The sequence below is a fragment of the Chroicocephalus ridibundus genome, chromosome 1 (genome assembly GCF_963924245.1).
Source record: "Chroicocephalus ridibundus chromosome 1, bChrRid1.1, whole genome shotgun sequence".
Classification (NCBI taxonomy): Eukaryota; Metazoa; Chordata; class Aves; order Charadriiformes; family Laridae; genus Chroicocephalus; species Chroicocephalus ridibundus.
The window spans coordinates 186,532,957-186,552,019 of NC_086284.1; the positions used below are offsets into that span (position 1 = coordinate 186,532,957).

The 19,063-nt window shown below is 41.9% G+C and overlaps 1 long non-coding RNA gene across 2 annotated transcripts; it reads right to left on the bottom strand.

Annotated features, from left to right (window-relative positions):
* Positions 1-8,991: 8,991 nt before the first annotated feature.
* Positions 8,992-14,976, bottom strand: LOC134510898 (uncharacterized). 2 transcript variants are annotated; one of them, XR_010069753.1, is made up of 4 exons: positions 14,770-14,976; positions 13,561-13,604; positions 11,180-11,292; positions 8,992-9,121 (listed from the first exon to the last, which is right to left on the bottom strand). It is a non-coding gene; the product is annotated as an uncharacterized LOC134510898 (long non-coding RNA). The 2 variants fall into 2 exon arrangements; XR_010069752.1 differs by lacking the exons at positions 13,561-13,604; positions 14,770-14,976 and adding an exon at positions 11,696-11,930.
* Between the last annotated feature and the right edge of the window lie 4,087 nt (positions 14,977-19,063).

Here is a 19,063-nt window from a genome sequence, read left to right on the forward strand (position 1 = left end):
TGCTTACATTGTCAATCCCTCTGTACCCACAGTTAACGGGGACATGTAGCAGCTTGCTACTTTGCTGTAGGAGAACCTGCAACACGTATGCAAAATAATGAAGGAAAATAAACATTTTTAAGAACCTGATCTTGCACGTTGTTGAGTCACCACCAGTGATTTCCATGGGAATGTTTGTGCTTAAAGTTAAGAACATGCTCAAGAGCTTTGCTGAGTCTAAGGCAGAGAACTCCTCGCAGCATTTGTATTTATCCTCATTTGAAACTATAAAGGTGGTTTTGACACTTTCCTCGGCTGTTTTAACTGGTTGATGTATTCTAGAAGTGAGTTAGAACAAGGTGCTTTAAAACTGCATTTTTCACTGTGTGCCTAAATACTTTAAGAAAACTCCTCTGCCTAACCTGAAAAGAATTCATTGACACATTATTATATTTCATAACTAATTAAAGTGTGTACTCTGAGTACGTGATTTACCATGTGCTTTATCTGATTGCATTTGATCTGCCTGACCTTTTAATCAAAAGGGGAAATAGATTTATCTGTCGTGAAAACATGACACAATTACCAACTCTGCTTTACTTTCTAGAATTTATAAGAACTATTTGTACCTAGGTATTGTGAGTTATCTTCCTAGCACAGAGATGTCATCATGTTTATGACACCATGTTTTCTTTTTCTTGCCCCAATTTCCGTTCTGGCTTTAACTGAACAGTTTAACCTTAGACTTTCCCCATTGCTTCCTGTGTTAAACTCGTGCTGCTGAGAATTCTTTGCTGACCTCTTAACCTCCTGCATTTATGTTTACTACATATTGCATAGTCATTATTAAAATCGGTAACATTTTCTTGGAAACATTTTTAAGGTCGCTGAAGCATTTTGGACTGTTGCCTGTTAGTAATCTGCCTACAAAGAATACTGTAAATCAGTGCTTGGCCAGTTGAACTATGATTGTTGCTCCTATTATTGGTGTTCTCAAATGACTGGGATTCTGTTGCAACAGGAGCTTCACAAATACCGGAAGAAACACTACAAAAGAACTCACTGTTGCCCAGATGATACAGGTTTTAAAACTCTTTAACCAAAATGACACATGACTTTCATCAATGAACAATGTTGTAATGGTTCTCACACTCTTGGCTGGGGTCAAAACTAATGGGGTTTAAGAGCAATTTTTTTACAGGCACTAAATTGTTAAGTCAATGCTTTTGTTCTTACGCTTATAAATAGAAACCTTCAAATGCAATTAGATTTAATACAACGTACTGCAATGTACTCTGAATCTTAAAGCCAAAGGCAAAATTTGCTTGCTATTGTTTTGTCGTGGTGTAAAGCATAATACATGTGCATATTCTCAGACTATTTGTCCTAAAAAGGTTGAACAAAGTATCTTACCTGTGCACAGTCATCTGCACAGTCTTCCACAACATTTATAGAACACTTTAACATAATTATCCTAAAAAAAAATTGAGAAATTATTGTCTGAGTGATTGCTTCACTTGCCACTGTCTTCAGTGGCAAAACCAGTTTAAGAAGCCTGGGCTTCTCCTCTTTCACCACACCAGTTTGCTTCCGCCCCAGCAGTACTCACGGAGCTGCTGGTGGGGCTCTAGGAGAAGGTGGACAGCTGAAAGGATCAAGGTTACAAGTAACCCTGGAGAGGCTGATATATTGTGGTACAGGGGTAGGAATGAGAGACGAGCAGAAGAGGTACATGGGAGGAGGCAGGACTCCTTGCACTGACATTATCTTTGTAACGCAGACTGACATCCTGAGAAATACCCTCCTGCGCCTCGGGAGCAGCTATGGGAGGTGTGAAAAACTCTGCTGCAAGTTCCTAACGCTTCAGTGAAGGGGAAAAGGCACCAAGTCTTTAGCAGCAGCTGTGACTTCCAAAGGCAAATTAATCACAGGCATTAAAGGGGTTACAAACCCATCGCCCCACCCCAAAGTCTACGAACTACAGCTAAAAGATTCCTACTTTTCTTGGGAATGCTTGTTCCTTCAGATGTTGTGATGTTGCTATTTCACTGATGCTGCTGTCACCTTACGTATTTTTTCTTAATGGAAAAATGCACTGAAGGTGAGGCTAGACTTAGAGAAAGCCCAGTCAGACAAAGTTCGCTGGTCGTGGCAGACGCGGTGTCAGCGGTTACCCATGCAGACTTCCCCAAGCTGCTTATCCAGGCCTCACCACCTATCCCGGGTGAGGTGGCTGCACCTTCCCAGCTGCTGGCGTCACTGCGTGCACAGTCTCCTCTAACCCAGTTCTGTCAAAATTGATCCAGTTTTGTGGTTTTTTTGGGTTTTTTTTTAAATAATCCCTCACTATGAAGTATTTAAACTCACTCAAATCATTTTGACAGCATGATGTTAACGAGTAACCAGACATTCGATTTTGCTGGAGGTTGGGGGTAGGGAGAGGGACAAAAATTTCCAGTTGGAAGTAAGTGTCAGGCAGGTGACGGCAGCCTGGGTAAGTCTGTCCCTCACCCTGTTGCCAGCCACCATATGTAGGCTAGTCTCATGCTGGATAACAAGGCAGACCCAACCCTTCAGTTACTCCTCACTGATGCTTTTCAGCCAGTCAATAGCACCCGTTACTCAAGAACAAGTAGACGAGACAACTCAAGAGCGCCCTAGTCCAGACAGCATCTGGATTTGGGGGTAAAAGATGAAAAAGCAATAACAAAAAAACCCTCCAGAATCACAAAGTATAAAAAATTGAAAATATCCATTTAAGTTTCGACTTTTCATTTCAAGTAGCAATACTCCTTGAAATGCAAAATACCGGCTTGGAATTTGCAAATTATGGGGCAACTTCGCCTCTTAAACTGTGCATTTCCAAACATTAATAAACTACGGAGAGACCACTGCCTTATCTTCTTTTCCTGGATTTCTCAAGTTCCTTTTCCCAGCAAATATATTTCAGTTGTGCTCATGTGTCATTGATTTGGCAACCACATTTGCTGTCTTTTGGACTACTCTTGTATTGAGCAAACTTTGAGTTAAATCCAGGTCAGTTCATTCAAAATTTGGCTGTGCCAGAACTGGACTTTTTCGATGGCAAAAATCACTTATTATTTATTCTGATGTTTGAGATACTGCGGATGTTATTCTGTGGAGTTTTTTTATTCTGATACAATGCAGTGTCTGTCAGTCAAGAGCAATATAAGGCAATATAAAGCAAAATGTTGCTTTGTATGAGGCTATATTGTTGTTCATTGAGTAACACAGCAGCAAGAATCAGCCTCTCTGAATCATTTATATCTGAAGGGAAAATTACCTGGCTGACACACCATTCTTTAACGTAATTCTTCCGTGTCGTACTCCTTTCAAAGGAAATGCAGGGCTATACTTTAGAAACCAAGTAATACATAATAGGTGTGGTATTTGGTAATTTTACTTGCATTAAATTAGCAAGTACTCCTAAAGAGCCCTTACAAAAATGTAAGTTTGGTCTCAGGAATCCTGCCATAGCATACCTAAAACAAAGGAGTAATGTATGAGTGTGTATTATTTTTGCAGTTAATCTCAAGGTTGATGGGCAAACGTGGGTTGATGAAAACATTTTAAAATGTTTGCTTGTGGATCTCTTCTTTTTCATAGGCTGAGATAAATGACAGAAAGTGCAGCTCAAACTATTTTCTTGTAACTGGCCTTGGAAGAGAGTGCAATCATTGTTAGCAAGAACAGCAAGTTCATCTTCTTCACCATGAGTTTAGATAAAGAAAGATCTTACAGGAAGCTGTAAGAAAGAAAAGCACTTTCCACAACAAAATATATTGTCAAATGACTATTCTCGTAAAGTATCTGTCTAATGTAAGTTTTTGAAAAAAAAACTGTAATAGAAACATTAGTTTTGAATACGTGAAATTTTGAAAAACTTGTGTGAAACCCAAATATATTGGGTGGCTCATTTTCGTGGAGAAGCACTGATGAAAATTAAAAAATGTCAGCACACAATTTCCTAATGAAACATGTCATTTATAGCACCTAAGTTAGGGAAAAAAAATTATACTTTAAAAAGTGAAAAGTAACAAGTTTTTCCATGAATAGGAAAACATATACATCATGGGTCACTCAGAGCACTACAACAGCTCTCGCTCCTGAATGTTTGTTCCCCTCCAACAATACTGCCAGTTCCTGCTCATATTTCTAACTCTCTCCTTTTCCCCTTACTTAAGAACACCCTTTTTTTAGAGAAACTAGGCTAAACTCAATTTAATTTTTCATGAAGCAGTTTAAATTATGGAAAGATTAAAACAAAGTATGATTATGTAGGACTGCTTTCTACACCCACAAACACAAGGAGGGAGGGACAATAGCAAATAGAGCTCCCCTGGTTGGGTGGAAGGGGCACTGGTGCTTCAGGCTATTATCTTTTCAGCTTTGGATTTCACGAGGACCCCCATCAGCAGCATTTCAAAAGATGCTCAGTGCTCCCAAGCCTGGACAATGTGACACAACTTGGCTTCACCTCTTTCAAGGACTGGCATAGCGGTAGAATATTTCTCTATTCACACCACGCCTGTCCTGTGAGCTTCAGTAATGAAGAGTCACTGACCGGGACATTCCATACGCATTACACTACTTATCCCAGATCTGGCACTTTTCAGTATTTTCATTAATGATTTGTATCATGGAATCAATAGCACTCATATCAGCTTTGCAAAGGATGCAATGCTTGGGAGAGCTGTAAATCCTACACAGACGGCCGGATTTGAATTCAGAAGGATGAACTGAAGAAGCAGAGAGGATGCATTACTGAAATAAGATGCGTGTGGTCATTAAACAAACGGAGCACATTTCACTAAGGACAAATCCAAAGCACAGCACTTGGGAATAATCGACCGAACAAACACAAGATGGGGATGACCAGGCAGCAGTTCCACAAACAGGATCAGAGGTCACAGTGGGTCACAGACTGAACATGCGTCAGTGATGCCACAAGGTTGCAAGAAAAGTAAATATCATCCTGGAAAAGTGTCAATAGGAAGGCTTTGTTCAGATGGAGTACTATCTTTGGTTTGAGGCATCATTTCCAGGAATGCCAGGAATCAAACAGAAAGAGTACATAGGAAAGAAGGTAAAGCTCTCCAAGCCTGGGAAACATTGAAAGGACCAGGTTCTTCATCATCTACAAATGAGAAGATTGTAAGAAGATATGATAATGGTCTCCAGGCATGTAAAAGAGAGAACAGATAGTGGCGGACTTAAATTGCAACAGGGGAGCCCAGGAAAAATCTCTGCCAAGAATGGCTTAGGCATCCTTAGACATGCCCTGAGAACAGAGGATGGATTAGCTGACTGTCAAGGGCTTCTTCCTTTGTCTGTTTTCTATGACTTCTTTAATGCAATTTGCAATAAAATCTTTTAATTGCTCCAGAAACAAAATACAAACAAGTCAGCAAGAGACTTTTTTTTCAGTATATGTCTAAATTAATCTAGTACTCCCCAACTAAAAATGACTCCCTTTAAACTTAAAAATAAAAGTCAAGAGACCAACATCTCTACACCAACTGTGAGAAAAGGTAGAAAGTAGAAAAATAGCTTATTGGGAATGAACAGCAGTATTTTCCAAAAAAAGAAAAAACACAGTAACAAGATGAATGCTTAAAACATTCATGGTGGTGTTAATGCCTGACAGCTTTATACAAATGCTGGGGACTTTTATAAGGAAGAACTTGCTTCATGACAAAATTAATCAACATGCTTCAGCAAATTATCTATTTCCTGTGTAGACACAACATTTTAGAATAAAGTAGTCACCTCGTTCTTCAAAGTCATTTTTTTCTGGGATTGTTTTTTCCCACATGAGAATTTTAGCTACAAAGTTAGAACAGATTAATTATTGTAACTATTTTACCACCACCCACAAAAGGAAGGAGACTGGCTCCTTAGGCTTCCAATTAACCAGAACCTGCTCTTTGGACTCCAGGGTGGGCTCGGTGTTCCCTTTTTTTTTTTTTTTTTTTAATCTAGATAAATTCTAACTGCGGTTTTAGTTGAATTATCCCTTTGCTTGGGAACATATTTCCTGGGATTGTCTAAGCTGGCAGGAGAAAAGAAGATACCGCTTGGTGTCAAATACTTCTGTACAGAAAGGGGCACGTCTCTGTCATTGATTTCATTCACAAGAGCATGTGCGCAGAAAGGCATAATCTGGCTTTTTAAATTTAGGGGAAGGATTGCACAGATAGTCTGGAATAAATTCTCTAATCAGATACAGGCAATAATATTATATGAGCAGAGAATCTGCCTCAATATGGACTTTGCCTTGTACAGCTTCTACAGTAGTATTTGATGTTAGTCAACACCTGCACCTCATTTATACAATTGTTATCTTACATGTACAAGCGTACAACACCATCAGAGTAATTTCATGATTTACAACTGAGAGTGGTTACGTTTTACAGCATCATTTTGCTAAACATTGAAGTGCAGCTACCTTTGCACCAGAGTAAGACAGCTGGGCATTGAAACCAAAGTCTGTGAGACAGACAATGAAGAATGTTACATTTGAGAGGAAAAGAAGGAAGGAAGGAAGGAAGGAAGGAAGGAAGGAAGGAAGGAAGGAAGGAAGGAAGGAAGGAAGGAAGGAAGGGAGGGAGGGAGGGAGGGAGGGAGGGAGGGAGGGAAGGAGGGAGGGAGGGAGGGAGGGAGGGAGGGAGGAAGGAAGGAAGGAAGGAAGGAAGGAAGGAAGGAAGGAAGGAAGGAAGGAAGGAAGGAAGGAAGGAAGGAAGGAAGGAAGGAAGGAAGGAAGGAAGGAAGGAAGGAAGGAAGGAAGGAGGGAAGGAAGGAGGGAGGGAAGGAAAAACCAACCCAGAGTTACCAGTTACAATTTCAGACTTTGCACATACAGCAACCAAAATTGAATACAAAATTAATTTGTTGAACAAGCCTCTGTGCAACTTTAAGCATGTAAATAAATCTAAAATTTCACAGTATTTACTCCATCCAAAATATGGAATATCAATAATATACTATCATAAAGGTCAGAAGCAGCACAGGAGGACGAAAGTTTAGTTATTTTATGTTTCATTTCCATTGGAAATGGGAGATTTATAAAAATAGAGAGGCAGGAATATCACTTATTACTCACTTTTATTTATAGACCTGGAGAGGGGTGAAATACTATGCTTAAGAATGTATATGTCATTACAAAACTCCATGTCAGCTCACCTCAGGAAACTTTTGAGGCTATTTTGCCTGGATATTTAGGCATGGTATTAAAGATATCTGGTTGTAGAAATTAATGAAAATGAGAAGTAGAAAAAACATTTTTAAGTTTGATAGTTCCTTTCCTGTATCTCTTCAACTTACCTGGCATGAGCAGCACTTGTTCAAATATCAGAAGAAAACTAAAAGTTTTATTAGCCTTCACTCTCTCGCAGCTTTGCTAGTTTTAAAGAGGTTAATATTTGTATTTGAGTATTTAAACAGAAAGAAAAGTTTTAAATGTTCTACCCAGCACTGGGCGTGAGAGACTACAAACTTGGGTCCCGATGCTAGTGTCTGAGTGTCTGTGAGGGACCTGCTGACCCTGCTGATCTCCAGGACGTCCGTGCCCCGCTGAATGAAGTTAAACCATTAACAACAGTAGAGCAGGTCACACCATCCTGTGCCTCCCCCGCTTCCCTTCATTTGCACCCCGGAACACATCGTGTATCTCAACTCAGCCCAGCTGCACGAACAGTTGCCACCACCAGATGTTTGTGATCACAAATTTAGAGAAAGATACTACGTCCAGAGCTGAGCTGATGAAAGACATGTGAGCTTTTTCTATGTGCGCTTCATGCAAAATAGCTTGTGTTGTTTAAAATTATCCTGGAAAGCTATTGACTTTGCTCTGAAACAAATGAGGAAACTTCACAGCCGGTTTGGCTGTGGGAGCAGTGACACCCCAACACAGCACAACCTTTCCACAGCGAGTTTCTTATCGTGGCATTAATGTGTGTTTGGAACCTGAGCCCATGCTTGGCTCAGAAGGATTACAGCTTCAAAGACAGTGGCTAGGAGGAACTGACTGAAGAAAATCCAACTGCCTACCCACTCAGATTTACACTACCAATTATATTATCTGTTCGGCATTCCTATGTGCCTAGCTTCTACATGATTATCCAAAGATAGATAAAAGGCTGAATTAGTCATACAAGTTCTGATAATGTTTAAAAGAATCACAGATTGATTATTGAAACTGCATACATTTTGGGGGCACATAATAACAAGAATATCTGTAACTTCTACCACTGGAATATTTTTAAAAATAATTATGTGGTGTTATACAGCAATGTTCATCTACATATGGTAGTGCGTATGCATGTCTTTGTGTGTACAGAAGCGTGAAACCTCATAAGACAATTTTGTAAAGCACAACAATCCTATGTGCTTTAAAAAGACAAGTATCTGCATAGTCCTGTTAACTTATAGAAGTAGAATTCCTCTGGTTTGTTTCATTCAATAATAGGGAATGCAAAACCCCGAGAGAAGATGTTACAATAAATGTACTGGCATGTTTTGCACTCTGTAAACTAATGTAAGACCTTACTGTTCTTCAATATCTTTAGCTTGCAGACTTAGATGGGTTAGGAAAGAAGATCAGCTGTACTTTAAAATGCAAAGGCTGTTCCCTGAATGCTGGGTTTAGATGCTCACATAGTAACCTATAAGCTAAGGTATGCTTCAAAAATAGATCATCATAATCTAATGCTGTCTTCATCATGCTTTATAAGCAGCTGGAGCTTCAGACTTGAACTACATTTTTTTTTAAACTGTAGCACTCAGTAAGAAAGTATTTTGTTTACCCACGAAAGCTTGTAGTGACTCTACACAAAGAGATTTCCACACCTTCCTTTTAATAACTGCAGGATTTGGGGCCAAATACAAACCGAAGGTCTTTTTCAATACATGGTATTATGTAAATACAAAACCCCCACAGTAGTAAAAGATGTATTGAGGCACTGTAACATTTTGGAAAAACATTTATTTCTACTGCATGTACTGAAAGTCATCAAGAAAGGTAGCGTGAAGCTGTACCATCTTTCCAGGAGTCATGAAGGTGGGTAGACGATGAAGGTGTATATAGAAGCTGGGTGTGCTCTTACCAAGATGTCCGGTGAAGCTAGAGAGTACCAAGAAAAGAGACCGATACATAATTTTTTTAAAACACTTTACAGCAGCTTGTAAATGTAAAAGCAGCAGAAAGGCTTTGCATGCAGCTGAAAGAAGGATGGAACTCGTTGCCAGGATCCAAAAAGGAAGGAAAGCTGTGTCAGTCCTTAGGACCATCGGAATTGTTTGCACCCCTCCGATGCCCAGGCACACAACGGTTTATCGGTTCAAATCCCACATGTGCCGCAAGGGATGATGAGCCCACGGGAAGCCCAGGACAGCCAGGCAGAGACCACCAGCACCCCCAGCAACAGGGCAGTCCCACACCCAGGTAGGGCCAGGGTGGTGGTCAGGTCGTAGTCCACCAACAGTCCCAGAAGCAGGTATTGAACTAGGTTCATGGTCCATCCAGGGGGTGCATGCAGGTGTTCCTGTGGGAGGGCGCTAGAAACAAGGCCGCCTATTATGTGAGTTCAAGGTCTAGGCAGGAAACAGAGCTGGAGACAAGGCTCCCCGTAACGGAGGTCCAAGGTCCAGCCAGGAAGGCAGCCAGTGAACCCGGACTGCAAGAGACAGAGCTGGACACAGCTCCATCTACAACACCAACGCAAGCATGGGATGCCCAGACCTGACCTTAAATGGGCAGGGTGGGGGTGGGGGTCCCGGGGAGGCTGGTCAGGGCAGCTACAGCCTGGTAGTGCCTTCAGGGACCTGGGGGAGATGGAGGCAAGGTCCCGCCATTGCCCACGGGATGGAGCTCGCATAAAAAAGAGGGTATTCAGAGGCACAGCCCACTCCGGGTTGTCCCAGACCTTTAGAGGCATCAGGAATAAATGAAAAATGAGTTGCCAAAGGAATTCTGTGCTAGTCATAGATAGCCTTATGGTCCTTTAATTTTTGGGAAGATGGCATGTGACCATTTTGTGCCAGTGGTTGGCAATAAAATTATACACGTGCAGGCCAGAACCCAGCCTAGGGAGTACTGCGGTAAGGGGTCTATGACAAGATCTCCATGGTAAGTTAGTGAATAAAGTGATGAAGTGGCATCTTGGTGACTTTCTTGCCTCTTTGGGACTCCTCCTAATGAGCCCTCCCCTGCCTCTAGCCTCATTTTTTTCTTATAAGGCCTTACTATAGGTTCATTTCAAAACTTTGCATAAAGTCAAAAACTGCAGAGAAGTTTTTCTGTGTCTTTAAGGTTTTACAAGGTGCCAATCTGATCCGAGAAAGGTCCTGGATGTGAGGTAGACAGCAAGAAGCAAAGCAGACAAAGAACAACAGAACAAAAGACGTCTCACTGGCCCTTATGGGAACCGGAAGGATAGGTGTGGAAAGGCAACACTGATAGTTTCGTTTCTTTTTCTGCATGCTTGAATGATTTTTCTAAGGCAGTTATTCTTTCTACTGTGATACTGTCCCATGTATCTTCCGTAAGAGGAAAAAAACCTTTTAAATTTGTGTGTTTTCTAAGTCCATTTTGGCAACAGTGAAGTTCTCTGAGTTTCTATTTGACAACATATGGTATTTGTTACACACAATCCCAACAATATTAAAATAAAGAATATTTGTAAAGTTTGGGGGAAATAAAATAAATGACGGGCATGCCTAGTACACTGATATAATAATTAATCTGCATTCCCTTCATCCTGTAGCAAAATTTTCACTTTTCACAATTATCTCAACAATTTTACTTCTCTGTGAGACTTTTCCATTTCAGACTGTTTACTAGAAAATTATATAAAATTAGATCATGACCTTGAGGAGTTCTGTAAACTAACATGATGTTAAAAATAACTTAGCAATCAGAATAGAAAGGAACAAATTGTGTTTAATAATAGCATTCACTATCCACGATTAACTCTAAAGCCCCATTAAAACCATGTTTCTCTTTTTAAATAAGTTACCTATTTCAACACAAATTGGCGAATCTACCTAACAATATCTCACAAGATCATATTTTAAATGATCTTAAATTTCTGGTGAAGGCATTCCATTCCTTCCTGTAGCCTCCTTGTTCATTAAGAGCAGCCAAGATCACCTGCTCGTCAGTTTGTCTGCATGTGCTTACCTGTGCGTGCGAGTGTACTCTATGTGGAGCAAAAAGGAGAGTTTGTGATCTAGATGTTCTATGTTTCTTAATTTGGGGTGGCTGTGAGTCACGTAGATTGTTCCACCTGTGTGCTGATCAAGAGTTAAACAACAAAACATCATTACATATTCCAGACATGTTAGTTATTTATAGAACTGTCTGCTATTTTAAAATCCTTCAGATGATTTGTACAATTTATAGTTAATTTTTCATGTCATACCACAAAGAAAGCTTAAGATTTCTCAGTACGGCATGACAAAATCACGTATCAAATTCCAGCGCCATTATTTCAATACCGTATTCTCTATCAAAAATACTGCACCATGAAATCCATCACATCCAGTCCTGCAAAAGCTTTAGTACATGCACAAAGCCACATGAAGACCGTGTGACTCTATTCAGATGAGTAACTTTCCCACACAGTGAAGTCTCAGTATTATGGCAACTGAGGTACTCATGGGCTACAGAAAATCCAGAACGACCTGCAGTTCATACCATAGTCCTGTTTCAATCCAAAGAAGGCCATCAGGAGCACGGTGTAATAAGCACTTCCACAGCAACAACCAAATAAATGGACTCGCCTTTTCCCTGCTGAAGGCACTGACGAACCTTTTTATGGAATACCACGGGAGTACAATAAATCTCGAAAAGATGTGTGTTTACATGACAAACGACAGTAAAATCTTTATGGTCAAAGGTAAATTTCAGTCTCCGTTAAAAGATTATACCCATACATTTAACCAAAAAAGCAAATGGCTAAAAGAAATGTGAGGCACTGCGCTGTTTATGGGATAATTATGCTTCTAGCAGCAACATAAACTAACTGCTTAAAGGATTTTAAAGTAAGTAATAGCTGCAGATATTTCTGTAAATGTAAACTGGATTCTGCTTGTCACAATCCAAACATGTACTTAGACATTCAAGAAAAAGAGAATTTAAAACATCGTATAGGAAGGAGAAATAAATGTATTGGACATATTTATGGTTCCATAATAAAACCTTCCTACATTTATGGAGAGGAAGGCAATGTTTACAGCTTCTCAAAATTTATTTTGGCCTCAAAAGCTATTCAATATAGGTTATATATTGGTATCATAAAGTGCAGATTATCTAGGTTTAGACTTAACCACTCTAGTTAGTTATGCACATATTTTTCTTCGTTCAGGAAACATTGCCAAGAGAGAGCCCCACGTCTCTCTCTCGGATCTATTACTACTCACATACTCGGGCGAAACTCCCTCTGACTAACTGTACTGCAGAACTGCTCGTTCAGCACGCTGAAACGAACACTATTGTATTATTTTCTTTAATAATGAATCATTACTGCCAGTAAATAATTTAGTGTGGATAGATTTTTATTTGCTTTACGCGGCTGCCTAAACACATTTCCACTCTCCTGCTTATAGCATTTTCAATGAAGTCAGCTATAACGCTGTGTCACGCTTTCATTTCACGCTTTCATTTCCTAAGTGAGGGGCGTAGCACCGCTCGCCTGATACACAGGAGAGAGAATCTACCAATTCTTAGCAGAAACAGGGGCTGTCACTCATTCACCGAAAGCGTGACTCAGCAGCTGCTTACTCCGTAAAAGTGCTCTGCGCACAGGAGATAAGCAGGAGGGGCAATGTCTTTCCAAGCAAAGAAATTCTCCGGTACGTATATAAACAAAAATGTCCTTCCCACCGTACTGAACTTATGTAACATTTTTTTTCACTAATTCGTTTCAAATCTTCTCATTGCATATACGGGAGACGGCACAAACTGGTTGATTTAACCATTCCTCACTTTTGCCAGGGATTGATCCATGCAGATTTCGCTGACTAAATTAAAAACGTCCATTTTTTCTCACTGAAAAACTGTACACGCTCAGGTAGGAGGGCGATTTTTCTTCGCACAAGCAAAAAGTTCACAAATGTTGCTCATAATTATTTAAAACTGAAAACCATCTTTCCAAAATAAAAAATAAAAAAAAAATGGCTACAAGTTTTCTACACGTGGACACCAGCCAACTTAGAACCCGCAGACCTACAGCAAACACTCCATCTAAAAAGCCAGGGAAAAAGTTCTTCCTCTGAATGTGCAGATGCACATACATCAGCCTGAACGCAGAAAAATGGCAAAAAAAAAGCTAAAATTTGCTTACTGCCCCTTTATAGGAGACTCCAGGTCTGGTGTTTATTCTCCAACAAATGAGAAGACACCTATAACATCTGGAACAATCTTCATTCTCTCTTGTAGAGCAATCCCGGGGAACTGAAGATAGGGAAGAGTTTCTACCTACCAGATTGACTAGGACTCCTCGGCTTCAAGAACGATGACTATGTGAAGTATAATAAAGGTACATAGAACCCAATTCTTACCGTGCAAAACTTGGGGATTTCAAATGAACTGATCAGGACGAAGTCTGGGGAAAAAAAATAACAAATGGAAGAAGTTTTTGTAAATGCCTAAGTAAGCTTTGACACCGCTTATGATAAATACCAAATTAAACATGGGTTCAAAAGTGATTCAACAATTTCATGCAGATGAGTAGCAGAAATTATTAAATACAAACATGTGGATACAACCTTTGGCTCAGTAAATCCTAAATATCAGACCGCCGGAACATACAATTGCATGGCCCTGTGCTCTTTCCTACCCTTTTTCCCAGAGGAATCCTCTACTGGCCACTGCCAGAGAAAAAGTATCACATTTTAGGGATCTTTTGTGATACTGTAAACAGCCATCCTTGTGCTTTATGTACTGGAGACGAAAAGTGGAATTTTAAGTTCAGTAGATAATAGCTGTGGTACACGAAGTTCTTAAGTCCTCAAATTACTTCGGAATATAAGCAATACTTTTTTTTTTTTAATAAAAAAAAAAAGGTAATACATGCCATTTTACACACACATTTACAGAACGGAGATCCAATTATAATATGTTTTTATTGCTACCTGTTTGTGCTATATGTTTTGGCAAGAAATACTAAGTGGGGAGCTGATCTTGCTGGTTCACTGAGGTTTGGTTTTCCATCGAAGTATAGCGCTTGTTAATCTCCTGCCCTACTTTGCCCTTTTTGCCCCACCAGTGCATCCACACTTATTCTAACTGGTAAAGCACAGAAACCTCTTGGTAACTACACAATTATTCCAGTTTTGTTCCCTTCTGAACACAGCTCTTGCGTAGAGCCTTGCCTAGAGAACTCTGTAATTTCTTAAACTTACACTACTTTTAAGAGAGTCACAAAAATGCAAGTTACTTTTCCAAGATGTGAAGCATAATTTAGTTGACAAATAAGATCCTCAAAGATCTCCTGGCATAACAAGTGATGCTGATGTACAGACTGCTGTAATTACGGCAATAACATCTCTGGGAATCCAAATGTATATCTTAAATTGTACTCTCTGCCACCAGAAAATGGTAAAAGAACAAAAATAGTAGTTCTTATTCCCATAAGGATCCCCAAAAAATATGTGGAATGGCTTATAGAAAAGGACAGAGTTTCAGTTAATTAAAAAATAGCATTCCCAAAGCTTTTCTTCACTTGTACTATACAAACAAACGAACAAAACAAACAAAAAAATACTTACAAACTCATGTTAATTTCACACAGGAAAAAAAATCAGTGTTTGCTGAGTGGAAAAGATGAATCAAGATTAATAGAGAAACGCTATTTTTAAATGCCCTAAAAATGTTACAGGGTTAAAAATATAAAGCAGAAATTATTTTTATAGCAACTGGCAATGTCCATTTAAGGCTGACAGTTTCTTGTGGATGAGCAGTACTATATATCTCATGCAGCACCCACTCTTTCGAGTTTATTGCAGTATAACAGCATAATCAGATGGCTTTAAAACTCAGACTCAGAATCTCTCCCTATTTTTGGCTTAAATCCAAGCTATAATTATAGTAAATGTACTAGTTTTTAAAAGAATGCTGCTGCTTATGTTCTTAGCATAGTGATTTTGTTGTTTTCATATTGCAAAACTGAAACTAGACTAGGATAAACACAGAGGGAAAAAATTAAGGCCTAAACCAAGTTTAATATGTAACTCCAACTCACCATCATAAAGCCCAAGAGGCAGGATATGCAATCCTGCATTCCTTACGCACTCGTAATACCTCTTGGCTTCAGTGGAAGTTTTGTTTGAGAAAGCATATAATCAGAACCTATAATTTCATTAATTGCACGCCACAGGCAGTCCGTGTGAGGTAAGAATAATGAACCAAACTTGTTGGAAGGACGGTGGAACCCTCCGCCCTGCCTGCATCTTTGTGGACCACTGTGTCCACGCAGCAAAAGCATGAATCCCCGTTTTCCCCTCTCCCACACACTCCCAGCTCTTCCTCGTGACAGACGCCGTCTGTCAGAGATCACTGTGCAGACGCTTCACTGGGGACACGATAGCTCCCAGGTCTCTGCCACTACTTTGCATTGCCATCCTTCCCCAGACTCTCGGCAGTACCAAGGATTTCACCCGACGCCGATCCTCACTCCGTGTGGATTTTTATATTATTCATACCAGGCACAGGCAAAATGAATGTTAATGTAGCTATTAGTCCAGATTGCTTTGACATAACGTATTACGTATTTCATTAGATATCCTTTGGGCAATTTAGGAAGTATCATCTAAAAACCATGTGCATGGACTTGACTTTTACAGTATTACTGTACACATAACTTTTCAATGCATACCATAAGCACAAACGACTCCACTGGGCATGCGCTACAGAGAGTTTTACAGTATTCCACAAGGTTTGTTTATATATGTAGGAAGAAATGGCATGAAACAAGAACCTCCCATATTATAAAGGCCTTTTATTTGCTAAAACATGACTGGAGAAAAAAGGCACAGCACTTGCCAGCTACTTCTTCTTTTTCTAAACATAAACCCAACTGATCCAATTTAAAAAGAAACTGGTCGCAGACTGAGAACTGGTAGGCCACATTAGCGTGAGGGGTGAATCTACAGCACAGACTCAGCTGCAAACTGGCATTTAGAAGTGCACAGCGATAGCTTTTCAGCTACAAACACCCCGCTACCTCCCTCTACAATACACTGAAAATCCTACTTCATTTCTACTTGTATAACTGAAGAGAACTCAATTTTTACAACACCTAACTAATTACTAACTTATAGTTCCTTTTACAACATCCTTATATTAACACAGATTTTATTTTTGTTTGTCTGGTTTTGCTTTGTTTTGAAAGTGTAAAGCATCACCCCCTAAATGATTATAAGGTCTTCCAGCAAAGGAAACCTGACTAAGAACAAGACTCTACACCCATAGCTCTATATTAAAGAAAATACTGAAACCTGCTTTTCAGTATTTAAAAAAAAAAAAAAAAATCTTTAGCACTCCTTAGTCTCCAGAATTGTGCTGGTTATCTTATGAATACGTAAAGTAGAAACAGAATCTCCAGATTAAAAAAAGAAAGGCTCGAACTTTGCACAGGAGCTTGCAATGAGTAGATGCACTCAAAAGAACAAAATAAAAGGCAAACAAATGGAATGTATAAAGATGAGGGTGACTGAGGGATAAGGAGGTTTAAAAGAAAAGGAAGGAAAAAAGAACATAAGAACCCTAAAAAAAGGGAGAAAGAAAAGCAAGACAATGAAAACGAATTGTTGAAACTATGGTGGGAGGAACTGATGAATATTAACTTTTATTATTCTGATTACAAAATACATTTCAAAATTGGATGAAACACATTGTATGTATGTTTTGCCAAGGACATTCTTGGCAATTACAAAGTCAGGAAAATTATAATTCAATCAGTGAGGCATTACTTAAAACCACTTCAAAAAGCAGACCATTTGAACCATCAAATAGTCTGCATGGGTACAGATTTTAAAGATTCAATATTCTGGAGCAGTGCAGATTGCACTCGCATGTTGCACAGTGAACCTTCCAATAATGGGGCCATTAGATAAATAGCAATTTTTCTTCCTGAATGTATTTTACCCGTTTTTGCATCTCATAAATGAGCAACTAAGCCTCATCATCTTTTTCCATATAAAATGAGGGCAGTTTTAGAAAAACGTTTTCAAGCACTTTTACAGTAAAACTTTTATTTTGCCATTAAAATCTGGTTTTAAAATTTAAAAACCTGTACTGTTCATGGCAGCCGAATCAAATCTATGAAGATGGCTTCTGTATTTATCAGATGAGTGTGGGACACTTTACCACACACCAAATCTGTGTGCTTGCCTTGAAAAGGATGCTACAGTCCTAAAAACGTTAGGGCTACGTCACCGCGGCTGTTGTGATACTAGCAAAACCCACAATAAACAGGTCACCTTGACCTCTCCTCTCATGTAAACTGTAATTTCACAGAACTGCTAACACCTGAAGAATGGGACTGGCTGAAAAATGCGCAAGGCATTCACTGTTCACATTCAAAAAGGTGTATGACCCGGCTTGCCCCTGGTAATGCTTATTTACATATCACTGTGATTGCACTTTTAGGTGGAGCTGTGCAGGCTTAACCCCGCAGACGGCTGTAGCCTTTGCAATTTGCCTGTTGTTAATTTTTCACTCTGAGGGTGGTGAGGCACTGGAACAGGCTGTCCAGGGAATCTGTGGATGCTCCATCCCTGGAAGTGTTCAAGGCCAGGCTGGATGGGGCTTTGAGCAGCCTGGTCTAGTGGGAGGTGTCCCTGCCCAGGGCAGGAGGGGTGGGATGATCTTTAAGGTCCCTTCCAGCCCGAACCATTCTACGATTCTATGTAGTCAGATTTTCAGCGGGACGGAAAACGCCGGCCGCGGGCACCGCGGGTGCAACTTTAAAATACCTCACGGTCCCGAGCCGCGCTTCGCCCCGTCCGCACCCGGGGGAAGCTCGGCCCCGACCCGGCAGGTGGTTAAGACGGGAGCTGAGCCCCCAGACGCCCCGAGCTGACCTCCGGGACGACGCCAAACCCCGCTACGGAGCGGCTGGTACCCGACCACCACCGCCCCCCGCCCCAAGAGCCACCCCCGGGGGGCTCGGGACGGGCAGCGCCCGGCCGAGGACCAGGCGCGGCACCACCGCCCTGACCCGCCGCCGGTCGGAGGCGGGGGGGCCGCGGCACAACTCCCCCCCCACCACCACCCCCCGGGCGGCACCGGGCCGCCGCGGAAGCAGGTGCGACGCCGCCGCCGCCGCCGCCGCCGCTCTGCGCCCCGGGGCTGCGCGGGGAGGCGCCGCCTCACGCGCCGGGATGCGGAGGGAGAGGCGGGGGGGGGGGGGGGAAGGGGGACTGTGACGTCACGTGCCGGATGGGGGCGGGGGGGGGGGGGGGAACTGCAGTGATGGAAAATTTTCGGCTCCGCATCTCCTGCGCGTGCCCTCGTCCCCCCCCTCCCCCCACCCCCGGTCATCCCCGGGCGGCGGGAGCGATCCAGAACGTTCTAACGGGTTCCCGCCCGCCCCGGCGGCAAAGACACCGCTCACCGGGAGCGATTCCACACGGGAAAACCTCGTGTGTGTGTGTGTGTACGTGTCCCGGCGGAGCCCCGGGGCCACGTGCCGTGGCTGGGGGCGCGGTGGGTCTCTGCCCCTCGAAGGTGCGAACCGCTCCCGTGTCCCCGCTGCCGCCGCCGCCCCCCGGCCCCGCGACGGGCGGTGGAGCTGCGCGGCCGCCCGCCCTTCGCACCCTCTGCCGTCTCCCGGTGCCGCAGCGGGGGAGAATACAGAAAGGCTTCGAACCACTCGGTGGCCGGGCATCCTCCACACGCGGGAGCGGGCGGCTGTCACGCAACGCGGCCGGGGTGGGGGCCCGCTTCCGAACACACTCCCCCCCACCCACCCTCAAGAAGCGGTGGCCAAAAGGTGGGAGGGTTGGGGCGAGCGGTGCAGCCCCGCTGCCCCCTTCCACGGGGATGGGGCAGCACAGCCCC